This window comes from Neomonachus schauinslandi, chromosome 11 (genome assembly GCF_002201575.2).
Source record: "Neomonachus schauinslandi chromosome 11, ASM220157v2, whole genome shotgun sequence".
Lineage (NCBI taxonomy): Eukaryota > Metazoa > Chordata > Mammalia > Carnivora > Phocidae > Neomonachus > Neomonachus schauinslandi.
This window is the reverse complement of record NC_058413.1, coordinates 43,120,810-43,140,867: the sequence shown is the minus strand read 5'-3', so window position 1 is coordinate 43,140,867 and position 20,058 is coordinate 43,120,810. Positions and strand designations below refer to the sequence as shown.

Here is a 20,058-nt window from a genome sequence, read left to right as displayed (position 1 = left end):
CCTGGACTGTTTCCTGATCTGCTATCACCATACCTAACCAATTTCGAATTGCTATAGTCACTGTTGTTATCTTGTGTCTTAATGTTGATCTCCTCCTATCTTCTACTCTTGATGCCTACTTGTAACATACATTCAAATGGGCATGGAATGATTTTTTTAAACTGCAGTGGAGAGGGGGTGAGAATTCCATGGTGATTATATGGCACCAGAATTAACCAGAGATTTAAATTTGTGTAGAGCAATGGCAAACAAAGTAATTATGGAGGAAAATAAAGTGGTAGCTATGAGCAGTCACTCTTGGCTGTGAGCAGACACAACCTCTCTTCAGAAGGAGGGGTTGGCGCCAGAAAGTAACAGAGGTGCTTTATGGTTTGGAATCCTGTGTGTTCTAGGGATGTATTAGAGACCTTTAACGAATTAAGGATACCAGCACCTGCTGCAAACTAGTGGCAACTCTGCAGAGAGCAATGGAGAGGCTCCCAGGATCTGAGAAGTGCTTTTCTCTTCCCTTTTCTTTGATCAAACATCGGATTTATGAATATACTCACCCCACCCTGCCCCAATTAGAGTAGACTTGTTAGCCTTGATTAGAAGGTTTAATATCTATGATATATTTTCTGTGTTAATTAACTTCCTCTCCATGACCTTGTATTTAAACTACTTGCAAAGAACAGGGAAGACACAACTCTATTTCATATGACAAGTATTCCCAAATCTGTAGGTTTCGGAAGTGCCACTCCAGACAAGTTTTCCTTGGGGAGGTTGCCTCAAAGTCTTGGGGAAGGGGGTGCTCACCTGTATGTGCTACCATCCTGTCTCCTGTCCGCTGTCCTCATCTTCACTCTGCCCACCCCCTAATCCATCCTCAGCAGAGTCATCTTTTTAAAGGACACACCTGAGCAAGCCAGTCACTGGGAGGATTTCCCCCACTGCCTACAAATCAAACTCTTAAATAAGGTGTTGAAGTCTCTTCCTTTGAGCTGGCTCCCGCAAGCTTGCCGGCCCCATCTCTGACGGTGCCCTTTCTGGCCTCCCTGAAGGTTCAGATACCTCTGGAGTTCAGGCACCGGACCTCCATGATGCAGACTGTTCAGATGACTTCTCCACACCAAACAAACCATATGCGCTTTTGTATTTGTGCTATTACACAGCTCCCTTTATTTGAAATGTTCTTGTCTCTAGTCTCCACCTACTAAAACCCTAGTTCACTTTCAAGGTCAAATCCTATCTTCTCCATGAGAATTTCCCACATGCTTTCAGTCAGTACCACACAGGACACTGCCACTGTCTTTGTTTAGACACTAGTTCATTCTGACCTCTGTTATGTTAGTTTGATCATGTGTTTGCTCATTCCATAAATATTTACTATTGACCTTCTATGTCTCAGGCTTTGCATCAGGCACAGGAGATAAAATGGAGAGCAAGATCGAAATTAGACACTCTTCCAAACAGCATGGCATGATGAGGACCACTGGTCCTGGATCCTAATAGCAGGTACTGTGAGATGAACCAGGGAGTTCCTGGGCAGTGTGACTTGGGGAAGAATAGGTAGAGGTCAGTCTAGCTATCTCGCCTTGGTTTCACTAAATGGGGTGTGAGACTTGATGGGAAAACTGAATTGCTTGGGACAATAGAGGGAATATTTGGTGCCTTGATGAAAAAGAGGGCAGAAGAAGGAAAATCCTCAGAAAGTAGTTCTTTCTCTAAAGGGAAGAGGCTATACAGAAAAATTAAAATATCCAAGAGCAAGTTGGCTTAAAGTTGCTGTGTGTATGGAATTAAATTAGATCATCCATGGAAAGTATTCAGCGCCGTTCCTAAAACATACTAAGAATCAATAGAATTTAGTTGCCTAAAATTTTAGTTATTTCTCTATCCCTTCCTCTGAGCCTCTATGAAATCTTCATTCTCATCAAGATTGTTTGTCAGTCCTCTGGAGCTGGACGTGTTAGGGGAAGGGAGGATTTCAGGAGAATGGGACAAACTAAGTCTGGCCTCAGGGTGGGCTTTGGGGAAAAAATCAAAGGCTGCCCAGAGAGAACCAGTCACATTTGGGGCATATACCATTTATTGTAATGGCCCATGAACTGGGCCAAGAGCTTGATATACATTATTTCACCTCATCCTCAAAACACCCTGTGATGTAGGTACTATTATCATGCCCATTTTAAAGATGAGGAAACCGAGGCACCAAGAACACAAATGATTTGCTCCAAGTCATACAGGTAATAAGTGGGTGGAGCTGGTTCAAATCCCAAATCTCCAAAGCTCACCCACTCTACTACTTTGCCCCACGGTTCCTCCACTAACCACAAGCCCCTTGAGGGCAGGAAAAGACAGTGTCGAGAGGAGGCATGGCCTCGGACATTATCCTCATTCTATAAATACGAGAATTAAGACTCTGGAAGTCAATTAACGTAACCCGTATGTTTTGAAATTAGTTTAGCACTACAACTTTTATCTTCTGACTCCTACTCAAGTGCTCTTTCCGTTATAGGAGGCTGACTTTTCTGTGAGAACAATTCGCATGTCATGCATGATTGCTGTTTCCACTCCTAAGTTGATAGGATCACCAAGTCCCAGCCAGGATTAGAGTCTTCTTCGATTTATGGCTTATTCTTTTCCGGTCTGGGTTATTCAAAGGTCAGTTGGACTAATGGATGAAGACTGCTTTGCGGTCTATGTTCAATTTAAAATGCGTGATGCCTGTCAGACTTACTATTTTTTGAAAGAGAGCTCTCATTGGAGCAGAGATGCTATTTTAGAGATGATTCTGTGATTGGTTTTAGAGAGTAGATCAGATATGATTCAGAAAGATAGTGTTGAAATTCATGACATGTGAAAAAATGGGACCTAAATTCTCAAATGAACTCCTAATAAGAACAAAAAGATTCTCTGAAATAGTTCACAGTCTTTTGAGGCTATTAAGAAAGTGCCCAGCCAGGACTGAAAAGTGCCTTAATGGTTATTTCTTTATGGCAATTGAATTATAGCATCAATCTCCACCTAGCTTGAATCACACTGAAAGAGGTTATTTTAAAAATTAGATACAAGTGTTCTGGTTTAAAAGGTGGCTGGCTAGTAACCCTTGACCCAACCTCTTCCAACCTCTCAATAAAAGTCTATGAAGAAAGAGAAAATGTCAAAAATGCATTTAAAAACCTGCAGACTAGCGCTGACAAACTGCTAGAATCTGGTACTAATTAACACCAACTTGAACGCCAATGGGATCAGCTTGAGAATGTAGCTTCTGTCCTACCCTTGCTCTGATACTAAAAACAAAGTAAGCCAGCTAGGCCAAAAACAGTAAGAATAATAATAGTATTTACACTGTTGAAAGGTGAAAAGGCATGTTAAAATTTTTTAAAGTTTATTTTAGCTAAAGCCAGTTTGAATCAGGAAATGCCAAACTGGAACTGGTCTGGAGCACTCCATGGTCAGGAGCTCTGGGCAGGACTTCTCAGAGAAGAGGCAGAAGCAAAACAAGGAAATTATTTGATTAGCTGTAGCTTAAGCAGTTGCATTATTTGGGAAAGTCTAGTTGGCTGTTTGTGATCGGTTGTTCTTCTTACCCTTGAGGCATTTACAGGAATTGGCTCTGGCTTAGGTTTTGGATTGCTTACTAGGCTACTCATGGCCTTAGAGCCACCTCAGTCCAATGGCCTCCTTGTTTGATTCCTTCAACAACACTTACTGAGTGCTGCCTATGTGTGAAGTAGTGCTCTAAGCATTTTGCATGAATTACATCGTCCAACCCTCTCAACCACCCTATCAAGTAAGGACTATTATTTTTCCCATTTTACAGATGAGGAAACTAAGGCACAACAAGGCTAAGTGTCTTGTTCGGGGCCGCAAAGCTACTAAGTAATTGAGCCAAGCTTAAAATCTACATGTTTTATCTAGTCCCTCTTTCATTTTGTGTCTAGTTCAGAAAGACAAGGTCTTTATATCAGCAGTCCAGGCAGCCATAACTCCACAATGTCCAGTAGTAACAAAGTGTATTGTCATGAAACGTAAGTGCCAAATTGCAAAGCATCAAACCAGATAAAGAAAAAAAATGGTTACAAACATAAGAAGAAACTGATAGTTCTACAATTATCTGGGTGATTTCTGTAGACAAATTAGGAGCAAAAAATAAAACTCCACAAAACTGGGTTTATAGAGAATTTGAACAATACATACATATTATATAATATTATAAACCAAATTATCCCTTTTATTAAAATGCTTGAGAAATATTTACAAAAACAGACCTTACAATCAAAGAAAGACAATTATCATATGATCTCACTGATACGTGGAATTTAAGAAACAAAACAGAGGATCATAGGGGAAGAGAGGAAAAAAATGAAACAAGACGAAACCAGAGAGGGAGAGAAGCCATAAGAGACTCTTAATCATAGAAAACAAACCGAAGGTTGCTGGGGGGGGTGGGGGGGGGGGGGGGGGGGCAACTGGGTGATGGACATTGGGAAGGGTGTGTGTTGTAATAAGCACTGGGTATTATATAAGACTGATGAATCACAGACCTGTAGCCCTGAAACAAAGAATACATTATATGTTAATTAATTTAAATTAACAAGGGGGAAAAAAACCAGACCTTATACTAGACCACAAAGGACAGTTCAATAAATCTCAAAAAAGTAGAGTACGTTCTCTGTCTAAAATAAAGTAAATCTAGAAATCAAGAAAGTTCAAGGGTAAGGCCCTCCATCTCATGGAAATGAAAAATGCTCTTCTAAAAAACTATCATTAAGAGAGGAAATCAGTGGCACAGTTGAAGATTATTTAGCAAATTGCAGTAAGAATATAGTACATCAAAACTCATGGGATATTGTCAAAGCTATCCTCATAGGAGAATTCATAGCATAAAGTGATTTCATTATTTAACAACAAAATAAAGCAAATAAACTTTCTTCTTGAACTCAATAACTTTATAAAATAAACAGCAAGGTAAATACGAGGCAGAACAAACACTGTGCAATTGATAGATGCAGAGACTGTAGAATGGTTTTCTTCGTGTTCCAGTCCGAGGCTCATTTTTTGTCATCTTCTTCCATAGAAGCTGCAAAGTAAAATAACTAACTTCCTGGGGTCCCCTGTAGTTAGAAGTGGTCATGTGAAAAAAGTCTTATCCCTGAGATATCAGTGGAGGGTGATTGATGGGGCTTCTGGGACCCACTCTTGCTTTAATGGTCAAAGGGGTACAGACAGAGATGATTTAGTGTTTTCCCCCTTCCCCAACCACATTTTCTATCTTGACAGTGCTTCTGATATCTGAGGTCATAATAACCATCTTGTGACCAGAAAGCCACCAACATGAGGAGAAAAGCCAAAGGGTTGGGGATGGTGAATCTGAAGAACAGAATGAGACTAGATCCCAGAGACCCTGGTGAGTAGCTGAACAACGCCAGCAACCACTCACTCTGAACTCATGATTATGTTAGAAAAATAAATGTTTATTTAAAGCCACAATTAGTTTCATTTTGTGATGCAAGCAGCCAAATACACTTCTAACTTATATGGTATACAAATCAAAGAGCTGATTCTGAAAATAAAAATAAAACTTCTGGCAAATAAGAAAATAAATAAGATTAAGATTTATACCAGTGTATCATAGAGAGAGAATTTTACAAATTTAAGAGGACATCAGGCCAATGACGTCAGCAATCTCAAAATGGATCTTTTGCTATAGAAAAGAGAAATGAAAAAGAATCATTGTATATTGGGGGTTTTTTATTCCCTTCTAATTATTTGTCAGGAGTTGGCCAGGAAAATGAAACACTCTGGGTATTTTGAGAGAATGTGATTTAGGACAGGAAACCATATGCTTAAAAAACTATTGGAAAAACAAAAACACACAAAACCACTGGAAGAGGCAGAGAACCGAAGGCTAGGGAAGATGGCCGATAGCACTCAGGTTCTTGTTGGCTTTTAGAGAATCAGTAAGTTGCTACTGTCTCCCCATTCTGCAACTGCAGGAAACCAACCCCTGCCAATGGTCACAGTTGCCTTCCCCACCAAGTGGGTATCTCTGGCGGGAAGGGCCCTGAGACCACTGTGCTGCAGGAGGAGAAATAACAGCATATGTTTCCTTCTGCCTTTTAAATCTCATAGTGAGTGCCTCTCATTAATAGACTGTGAGTCAGGGCGCCTGGGTGGCTCAGACGGTTAAGCGTCTGCCTTCGGCTCAGGTCATGATCCCAGGGTCCTGGGATCGAGTCCCACATCGGGCTCCCTGCTCCTTGGGAGCCTGCTTCTCCCTCTGCTTCTCTCTCTCTCTCTCTCTCTCTCTCATGAATAAATAAATAAAATTTAAAAAAAAAAAGTCTAAAAAAAATAGACTGTGAGTCAGAACCCTGCCTGCAAAGGATTTGGGGAAATGCAATTCTCAGTTTTCTACCCCCTATAATGCAGAGAGCATAGAAAGGGGAGGAGGAGAATGGTACTGAGTATCAGCAGCCATCCTGGCACATTTATTTATTTTATTATTAAATATTTTATTTAGGAAAACATGAAAAGCTCATATTCATTCTCTCTCTCTCTCTGTAGTGCTTATATATTTTATATACTTATAGAACAATTATATAATATATAGAATAATTATATATAATATATAAATACATACGTATATATGCCCATGAAATTCCCATGCTATGTAACTGTGCACACCCCCCCAAAATATATTGTATTAAAATTCTAGAAACAATTATGTTCAAACAGGTTTATGTACAGATAATTTAATGAAGAGATTGTTTATGGAAGTGTGATTGAACATTTAGGGAAGTTCACATAAATAGAGGTATTCCAGACTAGCAACAATGGGAAGCCATTACCATCCCAGTCTGAAAGGGACAAAGGGAGTGTGGAAGTTTTTAAGGACATCCACAGATTTTTTGCTACTTCTCTCTTGAAGAAATAGGATTTAATTCCCTTCCACTTGAGTGTGGGCTGGACTTAGTGACCCCCTTCAAATGAAAAGAATGTGGCAGAAGTGAGGGTGTATGACTTACAGACTAAAAGGCATGTGGCTTCCTCCCTGTTCTCTCTCTGGATCGCTTGTTCTGGGGGACACCAGCTGCCATTTTGTAAGACATTCAAGCAACCCTTTGGAGAGGCCCACAGGGTCAGGACCCGAGGCCTCCTGCCAACAACCACATGTGAGAACTTGGAATCAGGTCCTCCAGCCCCAGTTAAGCCGTTGGATGAGTGCAGCCCAGCCAGCATCTTGGCTGTAACCTCAAGTGAGACTCTGAGCTAGAACTACCCAGCGGAGCTACTCCTAGACTTCTGACCATCACACATTATGAGACATAATAGTGTTTGTTGTGAAATTTGGGGGCAATTTGTTATACTGCAATAGAGGACTATGCATGGAGAAAAATAATGTCCTTAGAGAAGATTTGAATGGTGGCAGAGGGCTCCTGAGCAGAAACTGTAGCCATAGAGGATATGGCTGTTGTCACAGCCACTGGGCCCAGGCTCAGGGGAGAGGCAGAAGAAAGCCCTCTGTCCTCTCTCCTCCTGCCCTTCAAACTTCTGCCAGTGCAGATGTTGACCAAGCCCAACAGAAGCTAGAGGGCAGGTGAGCCCCAGTTTGTAAAGATTAGCCCCAGGGCACAGAGCAGGGCTGAGCTGGTCAGAGGATGAATCTTATGGTGTCAATAAAGAATGATCAAGACCTGTTTAGACCAAGCTTACTCATGAACAGTATTTCGATTAGGTCGGAGAAGGACAGCCACTAGGGAATACAGGACATAAGGGATATATCATATGGGTTGGGCCTTATGCAATCGTGGGAGCTGGTTACACAAATTCTTTATGGCTGTTGTGTTTGTGTCTCAGGCTGGAGCCTGAGCAAAGCAGGCAGTGAGGAAAGAAAGATGGAGGTTAAGTGGGGGCAGCAAGAACTAAAGCCTACAAAGATGGACTGGAATCGACATCAGTCTCTCACTGCCCCCAAGTCTCCAATTTTAGTGATCGAGCGATCTGCGGGAGAAATTGGTCCCCTTCCGGTGGAGCCGAAATGTATCCAGGTCAGGGGTCAGTGAAACTGAAGGTGCTGGCCTACCAGCAGCTGGAGTTGCTGTGCACCAGGCTGCTGTCCCATCCCAATCAGGTGAGCCAATGGAGCAGTGACAAACTCTGAGTGGCATCGATGCCTCGTGCCCTGCACTGACCTGTGAGCATAATGAGAATAGGGCTCGGGCTTCACTTCTGCCTTCCCAGTCTCATACCATTGTCTCTTGTGGCCCATTTAACCCAGAACTACGCAGAGAAGGGAATTCTGGAAATAGCACCAGCTACACTAAGTCGATACAACACAAATCTGCCACAAAGTTGCAAAAGGGCGAAAATATAATAACAGCAAAATGAAGTACTAGGAGACCTGTCTACCCCAGCTAAATCGGGTGTACTCCGGGGAAGCAAGGATAGTTTCATGTTAGAAAAATCTAATAATACATTAACAGCAGTTCAGCAATCTCAGTGAGAAAAACCACATAATAATCTCAATAGGTGATAAAAAGATGCTCAGATAAAATTCAACATCCATGACTGATTTTTAAAAATGCCCATAGAAATCTGGGAAAAAGAAGAAACTCCCTTTAACATACATCGGATATTGACAGCCTGTCCCATTCCTAATGTTGACCAGAAACATTTCCATTAAAACCAGGAAGAGGCAGAGATGCTGCGTGTCTGCATTGTTATATAGTAGCACTGTTCTAGAAATTCTATCTGATGCAATGAGACATCAGGCAGAAATCAAAGGTAAAATTATTGGAAAGGAAGAGTCAAAATTACTGTTATTTGCAGACAATATGATGATACATCTTTAAAAAGAACTGCAAGAGGATCAGCAGGAAGCTCTTAACATTAATTCAGAACAAGTCAAATGGTGGCATACAAGAAAAATGTACAAAATCCAGTAGCTTTCTTCTGTGCCAGCAATACCACTCAGATAATATAATGAGCAGAATTCAATCATAATAGAAACTAGAACACATTAAATACCCCATGACGTTGGCATTTTTGAAAAATACAGATCATTGATTTTGTTGAATGTCTCTTAATTTGGGCTTGTCTGATGTCTCCCCATAATTAGATTCAGGTTATGCATTTTTGGCAGGAAGAGCTCAGAAGTGATGTTGCGTCCTTCTCTGTGCATCCTGTTATGAGGAACATGATGTCAGCTTGCCCCATTATCGATGATACTAACTTTGATCTCGGTTAACATGGTATCTGCAAGGTTTCACTTCTGTGAAGTTATTATTTTTCCCTTTGTCGTTATTAAGCACCTTGTGGGAATTGATTTTGAGACCACGTAAATATCCTTTTTCTCATTAAACTTTCACTCATTGTCAACTATTTTCTATGACAATGCTGGCAAGGATGTGGTGAGATGTATATGTATACACGGTGCTGGTATGAGGATAAATAGGTCACATTCTCTGAAGAGCACTTGAGTTTGCTTAGGAGGATTAGAAGATGTCGTAGTCTTTGGCACGCCTGGGTGGCTCAGTCGGTTAAGCATCTCCCCTCGGCTCAGGTCATGGTCCCGGGGTCCTGGGATCCAATTCTGCATCGGGCTCCCTGCTCGGCGGGATACCTGCTTCTCCCTCTCCCTCTGCCTCATCCCCTGCTCATGCTCTCTCTCTCTCTGATTAAAAAAATAAATAAAATGTCATAGCCCTTGAGCTCATAATCCAACTTCTAGGGAATCTATTCTGGGAAGGATGAGTATCTGAAATGTGGCCGAAGAAGGACTGTTTTCATTTCAGAAATATTTATAATATGGACAATTTGCTAACATGATAAATGATCAACAATAGGCAAGTGGATAAAGAAGTTATGATAGTTCTATATAAAGAAATAATATACAATCAATTGCAGTATCCTTAAAGATTAATGGAAAAAAAATAGTCACTGAACACTGTTGTTTGAAGATAGGGGTTTTGATCTGCACACACACCATGTGCTTATAGGGTAGTAGTTTTTCGTAAATATCTTTTTAAAAATTTTAATAGTATCTGTTTCCAAATGCAGGTAATTTTCAGTTTCTTTTCTATTTTGCTGTATTTCCTCAGTGTACTGAATGCAACATCTTTGCATTCTTTTTATAATTGAAAAAAATCTTAATAAAAAGCTGTAGGTACAAATTAACTTTCCTGCACATTTTCCTTGTACACATTTGCCTTCAATGTGTTACCTCCCCTGGAGTCAACAACAAAGAGTCAATGGAGCAGCTGACAAAGCAGGTAAAATCAGTTTGCTGTGTTTGGTTGCTGTTAAACTACGACGTGTAATCCTGTATGAGCATATCCATCTGGTCAGACCATTTTCTTTATTAATCTCACACATTTAATCAGCAATTCACCCAATAATTTGGCAATATTTTATAACGGACAATGTACTTTTGTATGCATTATCTCATTTATTAGATGCTAAGCTTATTTAGGTCATTTTAATCCAACTGTGAAGAAAACCTTAAAAATTTCATTGAAAACTCAAGTCACTTAGCCTCTTTAGAACTCTCTTCCCTTGCTCTAAGCACCCTGCAGTAGGAAGGGTGTGGGCCTGAGACAACACAGACCAGGTCTTAGTTGTCTTTCTGCTCCTTATCAACAGTGTGACCCTTGTCCAGTCACTTCGTCTCTCTGTGCTTCATTTTTCTGGTCTTTGAAACAAAGGGCTCCTAAGGTTCCATTTTAGGTGTGTTAGTCTGTGATTCTGATAGGATGTGTCAGTTCCCTCCATGTCCAATTTGCTTGGTTCCTGTGGGTCACTGCAATGTCAACAAACATCAGTGTGTCTGCAAACATCACCCCACAGATGCACCTTAACGACTTCACCCTGGAAGGGGACTGTGCTCTATTCTGCCCTGACAATCCTAAGCACCAGGCAAAACTGCATTTTCACTTCATTTCTCCAGAAACTTGGGACCTCTCCCTAGCACGGCCCAGTTCTTCAGCCCCTTGGAAGACTGGGGGCCACACTGCAGCAAACGGAAATTATAAATAATTGTACAGCTATTAGGCATTAAGCAGGAGGGCAAAGCACAGTCTTCCAAGCTCAGTAAACAATGTCTCAAATAAACATTTCCCAGTGAGTTGGGAGAAATAGTTGGTGAGGGGAGTTCATGCCCCCAATTCCTCTCAAGAAGACCATGCCTTGAGCAACTGTTTACAAGAGTATGCTTTTCAATTGACCCTCACACTAAACCTCGTTCCACCCAAGAAGACCTATCGCACTTTTAATAAAGTGAGCTCCTTATAGAACACAGTTTGATTAATTCTCGAGTTGCCTCATCTGAGGTCTGCTTTGGAAAAGGCTTGCTAACCTTGCCAAGTTTTTTAAAGCCTCCAGTAGTCTTTGTCAGAACAGGATTTGGGAATAGAATATATTTATTTAGGACCAAGTGCAGTGTGGTTGAAGCCAATTATATCAATTAGCCCACAACCATCTTGTGAGCCATCTTATCTTCATTTTGTCAACTGAGAAAAATGTATCAGATTAAATGAGTTCCCCTAGGTCACACAACCAGGCAGATCTGCCCGACAGAATCTATGATCTTTCTGCTGCACTGTGGCTATCCACATCTGAGGAATTCTGGGTAAGTTTCAATCCGCCTTCATTCTGTTGCTATAGGGCCATTTATTCATTCAACAAACATTTATCAAGTGTCCCCTATATATCAATATCTTTGTCCATTCTGGCTGCTGTAACAAAATACCACACACTTAATGGCTTATATACAACAGACATTTATTTCTCACAGTTCTGGAGGCTAGAAGTTCGAGATCAGGGTATGGGCACAGTCGGGTCCTGGGGAGGCCACTCTTCTAGGCTGCAGACTGCCAAGTTCTCAAGGTATCCTCACCTGGCAAAGAACCAAGCAGAGGAAGCCTGTTCCCTTGTGATCTTATAAGGGCATTGATCCCATTGTGGGAGCTCTACCCTCATGACCTCATCTAATGCTCCCAAAGGCCTCTCCTCCTAATAACATCATAGCAGTGGGGAGTGAGGGAGGTAGAGTTTCGACATGTGAATTTGGGGGGGCACAGACCTTCAGTCCACAACAGTCGGGAACCATACTAGGCCCTGGGAATTCATTTTTGAACAAAATAGAAAAAGTTGCCCCCTCTGTTGGAGTTTACCTGCCATGAGGAAGACACATGGTGAACAGAATGAACAAGTAAAGTGCCTAGTGTGTGAGGGGTAATGTGTGTTATGGACAGTGGTGGCATCAGTGGACAAAGAAGATGGGTTGGGACATGGTTGATTCTGAGATGTCTGTTAAACATCCAAGGGGAGGATGAGCTGGAAGACATTTGGAAATACGGTCTGGAGTTCAAGGGAGAGGTGAATGAAGACACTTCCCTATGAAAAAGAGTCCGAGGAGAAATCCTAGGATTTTTTTCTATTTGTAGTTTAATAACTCCCAGTCAGCCAAGTCTGAGCAAGTGCAAAGGCCTGGAGGTAAGAGAAACACTGGGCATTCGAAGAAATAAAAGGCACTTGGTGCCTCTGGAGAGTGGGATGTTAGGAAAATGGGAAAGAAAGAGGGAAGAGGTGACCAGAGAAAGGATTCAGAGGATCATGAAGCGCTTGGCTTCGCTGTGAGGAGAAGAGGACCGTGAAAGGGAGAAAGGAGGGAAGGTGAGGACTCTGGCTGCAGTGAAGGGTGAGACTGGAGGCAGGGGTTCCCCAAAACCTGCTGCAGGAGCCCGGGTGAGAGAGATCGGCAGCCTTAGGCAAGGTGGAGGCACAGGATGGAGACAAGTGAGGGGTACACTCAGGCTTGGTCACAGAATGACAGGGCTTGGTGATGGATCGGAAATGAAGACTGCACAAGAGTGCGAAGGGGGTGTGTGACAGTGCACTCACCAGTGTGGAGGTTCAGGAAGGGAAGCCAATTTGGAAAGACCAAAGGTAAGTTTAGTGTTATATATATATCGTGTTAGAGGTGACTGGAAAATCCAGGTAAACAGTTGAGTGTGTAGATTGGGAACTCATGGGCAAAATCTGAAGTACACATATTCAGCGGGGGTGGGGGGGGCACACACACACACACCCCCCAGAATGGATGGGGGGTCACCCAGGGCTAGTAAAGAGCAAGTTGAGGGAAGAGGACAGAACCCCATCAAACCCTACATCCTCCATAGGCACTCTCTCAATGTATCCTCTTAACAACCCAATGAGTTCATTTTTATCTTTTGTCAAGTCTGCTTACATGTGAATTACACATCTGTTACATGAGGGGCACCTCCTGCATGAAAGCATGTAGAGAAAGTTTGAATACCATCATACAGTCTTTCTTCAATGCTAGAATTATGTAATATCCTATACAGGTGGAAATGAGAAACTCCCCCCCCCCTTTTTTTTTACAATTTTTGACGCAAGGATATTGGGGCTGATACTACAGTTTAGATTGAGAGGAAATTTATCGATATGGTAAAAGTCAAGTTAGAGAACCCCAGAAATCGGATAGGACATGGAGGTTTTGATACGTGAAAATGGGCTTTTGGTCAATTAAGGTGAAAAGAGTAAGAAAATTTCCTCATGTTCCTTCAGGAACAGTAGTAATCAGTCAGGAGACATGGTGGTTAGACAAAGAATCATCCCACAAGGGGAAATATCACAAAATGCATAGTATTTTGTTATTATTTTTAAGTTCCCTTCTTATAGGAGTTCATGGCAGGAGAGGGAAAATATTTCTATAGAATCTCAAGAAAGCCTTTCCATGTGGGCTGATCCCAAATACATAAGACAGAATAGAGGCTTTTGAAATGAACCTTTAAAAATAATGGGTAAGTGTGGTTTTTTTTTTTTTCTCTCTCTCTCTCAAAAAATTGTTACACGGTGTGATTTTAAAACATCTTAAATCCCCAAACAGAAACCAACTAAAATGCAATAATTTCATTGTAGGATGCCCTGAAAATAATATTTAACCCAGTGACTGCTCATCAAAGTGAGAACAATGATATGCTGGAATGGCACCTGGAGCGCGTTCCATGGTCCGCACAGCTGGCTACCACAGAGCGTCTCAGGAGCAAGCTCCGGGCTTTCAATGCCTTTGTGTAAGTGTTCACGTTCAGCTTAGCCATGAGATATGGCTCCTACATTTTTACACAGTAGAAAAGAAAGCCATTTTCCAAGTTTGTTTCCACAGCAACAACATTCCATATTGTCTTCTTCTGTATCTAAACATGATTAAGCTTCAACCACAGGGAGTGGAATAAAATCCTTGCAAAATAACCAGTGGAGACCGACTGTGAGGGTGAAATCTCCAGTGGTCATATTCATTCAACAAGCAGTGATTACCAGCCTACCCTAGGAACTGTGCAAGGCCCTGGAGATGTGGGGTTGGAGAAGACCCAAGGCCTGCCCTCTGGATCGTCCGAGACTGGTGAGCTAGATGGCCAGGCAAAAGGGTGGACACAATGCACACATAGTATCACATGTCCTGTAACAGAGGCACAGTTGGAGTATTAGCAGGGAACCACCAACAGCCCAAGGAATTCACGGGTATTTTACCTAGATACTGAATAACTGATGAACTTTCCCCGGAAGAGTGAGAGAGGAGAGAGAGAGAGAGAACAGTTAAGGCAAAGGGAAATGTATGTGAAAAGCATGCAGATAGTAGGAGAGCGATGTCACAGAGAAAGGCAGTTTGGGTTGGCAGGAAGAGAAGCAGAGTGGAGAAAATGGGGAGCAGGATATGAGACTGGGAAAACGGCAGGGGTTGTCTGGGAAGGACCCTATGTGCCTTACTAAAGTGTGATGTAGATGATGAGGACCCACCGAACCCACTAAAGCAGAGGTGTGACCATATGTCTGCTAAGAGAATAGTCACGTGAGCTGCAGAATAATCAGTGGGGATATTTGGAAGAGCTGGGGGGAGGGGGGTGGAGGTAGAGAGATGCAGCTAAGATCTCCTAGTTTGTATGAAGATTTGGGAATTTACCAAGATGTAAAAATATCTGTGTAGGCTTTGGCTCCTAATAGATCACTCAGTAAAGGTTAGTCCGCTTTCTTTGACCTCTTCTCCCTTCCCCTCCCAATCCTGTTTAACCCCAGAGTGGGCAGATGAGCTGGAGTTAATCCTTCCCTGGGGTTTTGCACAGAAGAAATTTAGGCATGACAAGAAAGATCACTAGCCCAAGATTCTACCAGTGGGGAGTGGCAGGACTGGAATTTGGAGCTAGGGCCTCCGACTCTAGAGGTTGGGTGTGTAATTACCACACTGTGCCACTTCTAACTGTGTGGGAAGTTTGCTGTCAGAATGAAATGAGAGAATTAATGCCTCTGGCTGAGATGATGATAGTGTTAACCCTTTGATTGATTCCTTACTCCTCTCCCAGTATCTGTCCTCCTGATCTGTGACCACAACCTGGTCACTTCCCATTTTTCAGAGGCTCACATCGGCTCTTGCGTTCTGTACTTACCCTCACCCCAAGGCTAGAATCACTCCCTACAGTCTTTAGATTTTCTAATCCCAGACTAAGCACACACTCTCCCAGCCCGTTTCATGAAATACACCTCCTATTGGCCCTTTGTGAAATATCTGAACCTCTTTATACAGCCCCCGGTACTCTCTCCCCACCAAGTAAGTACCAAAAGTGGGAAGCCACAAAGCTCCTCTTGACCAGAGATCTTGCTTGTTACAGTGACATCAGGTCATTGTTGCTAAGAGGCCACTCTATCTAAAACGATCCCACCCCGAGTTCTGAGCCACTTGGCCCAGGAGGGTCCAGTCGAGTGGCTGGCCAGTGGCCGACTCAATTCTCTTTCTCTCTCTTGCTTGAACTGAAACGAGCTGGACCAAACAGGGAACAGCTGAGGGACTATGCAGTCCCTACCCTTAGATCCTGCCTTTCATTTATACTGGCCTTTTGGCTACACTCTCTGCCCTTGGGACCCAAGAGATATCCCCTGTCTGCTTCTAATACACTCTCTCCTGGGGCCACCAATAAATTTCAGGAGTCAGATACGGCATCTGTTTATAATTGTCGTAAGGTTGCGTGTGCACGTGCACCCCCCCCACACACACACGTGCATAGCAGGATTTCACAGCACAAAAGGCAATACCTGACTTTTGAAAATCTGTCCTTTTTGATTTTGACAGTGAGCTCTGCCAGGTGGTCAATTTGAATGACCATTAATCAGTGCGATGGGGTGTCAAAGGAGTCAAGAATCATTAGGAAAGAATTGTCCCTGAAAGGTTTTGCAATTTTCTAAATTTATTTTTATCTAAAAAGACTCATGAGACTCCACAGTGGCATATGTGTCCTATTTACTCCATCAGAACCAGGGTGGTCTAGCCCAGATGCACCAATGAGGGAAGAGCTCAGTAGGGCTGGAGGCAGCCACATTCTCGGGGTCGGGGCTGATTACAGCAAATGGTTCGCACAAAGACATCATCTCATCCAAGGGGGGTGCAAGAAGTAGGGGTACCCGAGCAAGGTGGAGGCCTGGAAAATTGCCAGGTCTCTGGCGATTGGCACCACCAGTGGGGGGCGAGCAATTCTGTCTGGGGCAGGTTGGCTGGGTGCTAAAAAGGTGCAAGGCTTGGCAGTGAGATGGGTCTGCTGTATCCTCAACAAGGGACCGCTTTCTATAAAAAGAAAAATACTCAGATTTAAAGGGACATAGCTAGCCACCCTCGGATATGTGAACGTTGCTATTAAACTGTAAAGCTGTCATAAAGGGAAGCATGAAGATTAATAGATAATATTCTTTAGCACTTTAATTTTGTAGAATTCAAAATATAGGAAAATGAATTTCCTGGCTTCTTGCCAAAGCAGATATAAATAAGTAGCTATCGAGGTTCTCATTTCCTGAGAATTTTAATAAAGAGAAATATTTATAGTTTGAAATTACCTCCAAAATTATGCAGCAAAGAATAGATAGTTTATGACTTTGGAGAACAAAAAGAAACTTGCAAATACTTGATGTTGGCAGATCAATTAAGTGGTAATACATGCTACATTATAATTTTAATCACCATGAAATTAAAATATGGTAATGAGTGTTAACATGAGTTTATCCTTTCAAACTATGATTTAATTTATGGAACTTTTCTTGACTACTTCCTTATTTCCATGGTTATTTTTCTTATTCTGTGTGCTACTTTGATTTTACACTTTCCGATGCATATTATTCAGGACAGCCACCAATTAAATGAGTTGTTTATCCCTTATCAATTAAGGATCTTGTAGGCTATTCTTGCTCATTTTAATCTAGTTCTTTCCGCCTCCCTGCATAAAATATATGGAAAATGAAAGTAACTCTTTTTTTTTTTTTCTTTAGGTCTCTCTCTGGTTTTCAAATTGTTTCTTTTTTCCCGTGATACAAAGACAACCCGTGTGTCAGCTTGTCCTCTTCAAGGGCAGCCTTCCTCTAACAGATTTGGGGCAAAGGGAAGAGTTTGTTCTTGGCATCTGTGTGGCAGCTCTGGGGGACTGGTGCACACCTCCTGCCTCTCCTGTCTCTGCTCTAGCTCTGGGTGCCCTCCCTCTCTCTTGGGGTGCTGCCAGCCCACACTGGCCCCAGTGGATGGGTCACATTGCAAAGACAGTGTTTCCCTTTAGTGCTCAAATCTCTAGCTCCCAACCCCTCATTTTCAAAGCTCCCTGCTGGGATGTCCAAAAGTTATCTCAATAAAGGAGAAGAAAATGTTGAAGAGTACACCAAAAGTGACTCAGATGGTCTATGGGAAAAGAACAACTAAAAATGGTAAACCCTTCGCAGAGGATCCCACTGTGTCTCCTGAAGGTACCAGCTTACAGCTTTTGTCTTGAGATCAGCACTCCTCTCTGTCCTTCCATCTGGACCCCTCTTCTTCAGCTCTCTACGTGTAAAAGCTCATCCCTCCCCTACACGGTGGGGAATCCCCACCCCTCCACCCATAGTTGTTGGTCTAACTCTAGAATCTGTTTGTTCCTCCCAGTAGGCAATCCCAGGGTCACTATAATCCCATTTCCCAAATGCTTTTTTTTTTTTTTAAATATGGTTTGTTCACCCAAAACCTCATGCAGGGATGGGATTGGTTTGGGGGTGGGGTGCCGAAGCAAGGCAGTCTTAGGTAAGGTGCTTGTGCTAAAACCAACACAGTTTCCTGTCCCCTCGTCAAACACCTCTCAGACTGGTTACACTTTCCGGTGCCTGTGATAAGCCGTGCTCAGATCAAGCAAGCATAGCTTAGTTGCCCACTCAGAGGAAACACCAATTCTTACAAGGTGAGGCTGTGAATCACCTACACAGTTATCCAGACTAAGGGTGTGCTCATCAAAACTCACTTCAAAGTCCTAACCTTGCTGTATTCACCAGTCTAAAGCGATCATGCCATAAACTCTACCCAATCCTACCTTCTTCCTTGTCTCGCAAGATTTGCCTTTGCCTTCCCTGTCCAGGCTCTTGTTCCGGGCTTCCATGGCTCCCCATCAGCATCCCGGTTTACCTGTCCAGGCTCGTCTCCCTCACTCCCAACACTGCCCGTTCAGAACCCTGAAGAAGTTGTCACCAACCCCAGTGCACACCTACAGACCAAGATGTTTCACGTTTCCATGCCTTTGGTCACTGTCCTCGCTATTTTAAGTCCTCTCCTCCTCTTCCCGTTGTCGCCTTGGATAAATTCTCTTCAGCTTCGATGGGTCTGAGGCCTCTTTGGGGGAAGCCTACCCTGAACCTTGGGCCACACGAGGTGCCCATCATTCTCTTTTGTCAGAGCCCCTGTGCCCTCCCAACATCGCCGTGGAACGGTCCATCTATACATCCTGCCCTCTCAGCAGAACCCCATGAGAACAGAAACTGTCTTACTGAGCTCAGGGTGCCCCAGGCCCCCCAGTTCTAGTTCCTCTGGAATGCATGGCTGGGAGGTGTTGAACGGAACTGGCCTGCGCTGGTTTTGCCATCATAGCCGAGGGGAATATTTTTCTTGGTGTATTGTTTGTCTTTCATTTAGGTTGTGTGAGTTTTTGACATAGAGCAATTTTTAGTTTTTATGGAGTTAAATCTATTGATCTCTGTGTGATTTCTTCTATTGATTTTGAGCTTAAAAAGTGACGAACTGATTTTTAAGCGACTCCTCCTGACTTGGCTGAGAAATTCTGCAACCTCATCCTCTTCATGGGGAATAGGAAAACTGTATGAAGCAGAGGAGAAAAGGAGATGTCTTCCCCATCTATTCTCAGAAATCCAGGGCTCTTTTCTTTTTCTTCTCAGTGAGGGATGGTGCATGGGTTAAAGGCACGAGCTATATTTTGTATCTTGGCTTTTATAATTTTCATCAATACATGAAGACAGCTGTCTTCAGGCTAAGCAATTCCATTTGTCTTTAGGTCACAAAAGGCAGCCTATTCCTAAGTGCTTTCAAGTGACAGAAAAACAACATTTGCTGTTTTACTCTTTTCTCACCTTATTTTCTAAATAAGTATGAATACACCACAGCAATTTACTCAGCAGGCTGTACTTGCCTAGCTTCATGCTTGGCTCTTGGATGTTCTCCATCTAGAATGTTGGCTCATTGTCCCGGGATCAGCTCAAATGTTATAGCTTTGATAAGGCCCTTCTCTGAGGAGCTCCTTCTCCTTCTAAACTCATTTCCCCCTTTAGATATGTGCTCGTATACAACACGACTGAAATGTAAGCAACACAAGGGCACAACTGATGTCTTGTGCATTCCTTTATGCATTCCTGCTTACACTTACACATCAGCAAAACATAGCAGATTCTCTGCAAAGCACAGGAGAGAGGCGTGAACAAGACAGGCCCTGTCTCTGTCCTCATGGAACTTGTGTTCTAGAAGGGGAGAGAGCTAGCCATTAAACAACTAGTTCCACATTTGATTACAAGCTTAGAAAGTGCTACAAAGGCAAAGTGTAGGAGGGTAAGTGAACAGAGGAGTGAGCGAAGGGGAGGTCAAGGAAAGCTTGTCTGGGACGTTTTATATATATATAGTTAGTTAGTTAGGGTTAGTTAGTTTCAAGAGTAGAATTTAGTGGTTCATCACTTATATATAACACCTGGTGCTCATAGCAACAAGTGCCTCCTTAA

At 42.7% G+C, this 20,058-nt stretch overlaps 2 long non-coding RNA genes across 3 annotated transcripts; both read left to right on the top strand.

The window, feature by feature from the left end:
- Positions 1–1,402: 1,402 nt before the first annotated feature.
- Positions 1,403–5,475, top strand: LOC110576590. The gene is made up of 3 exons (XR_002480063.1): positions 1,403–1,494; positions 2,498–2,643; positions 5,266–5,475. It is a non-coding gene; the product is annotated as an uncharacterized LOC110576590 (long non-coding RNA).
- Positions 5,476–10,114: 4,639 nt separating this feature from the next.
- Positions 10,115–17,905, top strand: LOC110576591. 2 transcript variants are annotated; one of them, XR_002480065.1, is made up of 4 exons: positions 10,115–10,259; positions 13,690–13,811; positions 13,930–14,081; positions 17,314–17,905. It is a non-coding gene; the product is annotated as an uncharacterized LOC110576591 (long non-coding RNA). The 2 variants fall into 2 exon arrangements; XR_002480064.1 differs by having other exon boundaries at positions 13,930–14,410.
- Positions 17,906–20,058: the final 2,153 nt, after the last annotated feature.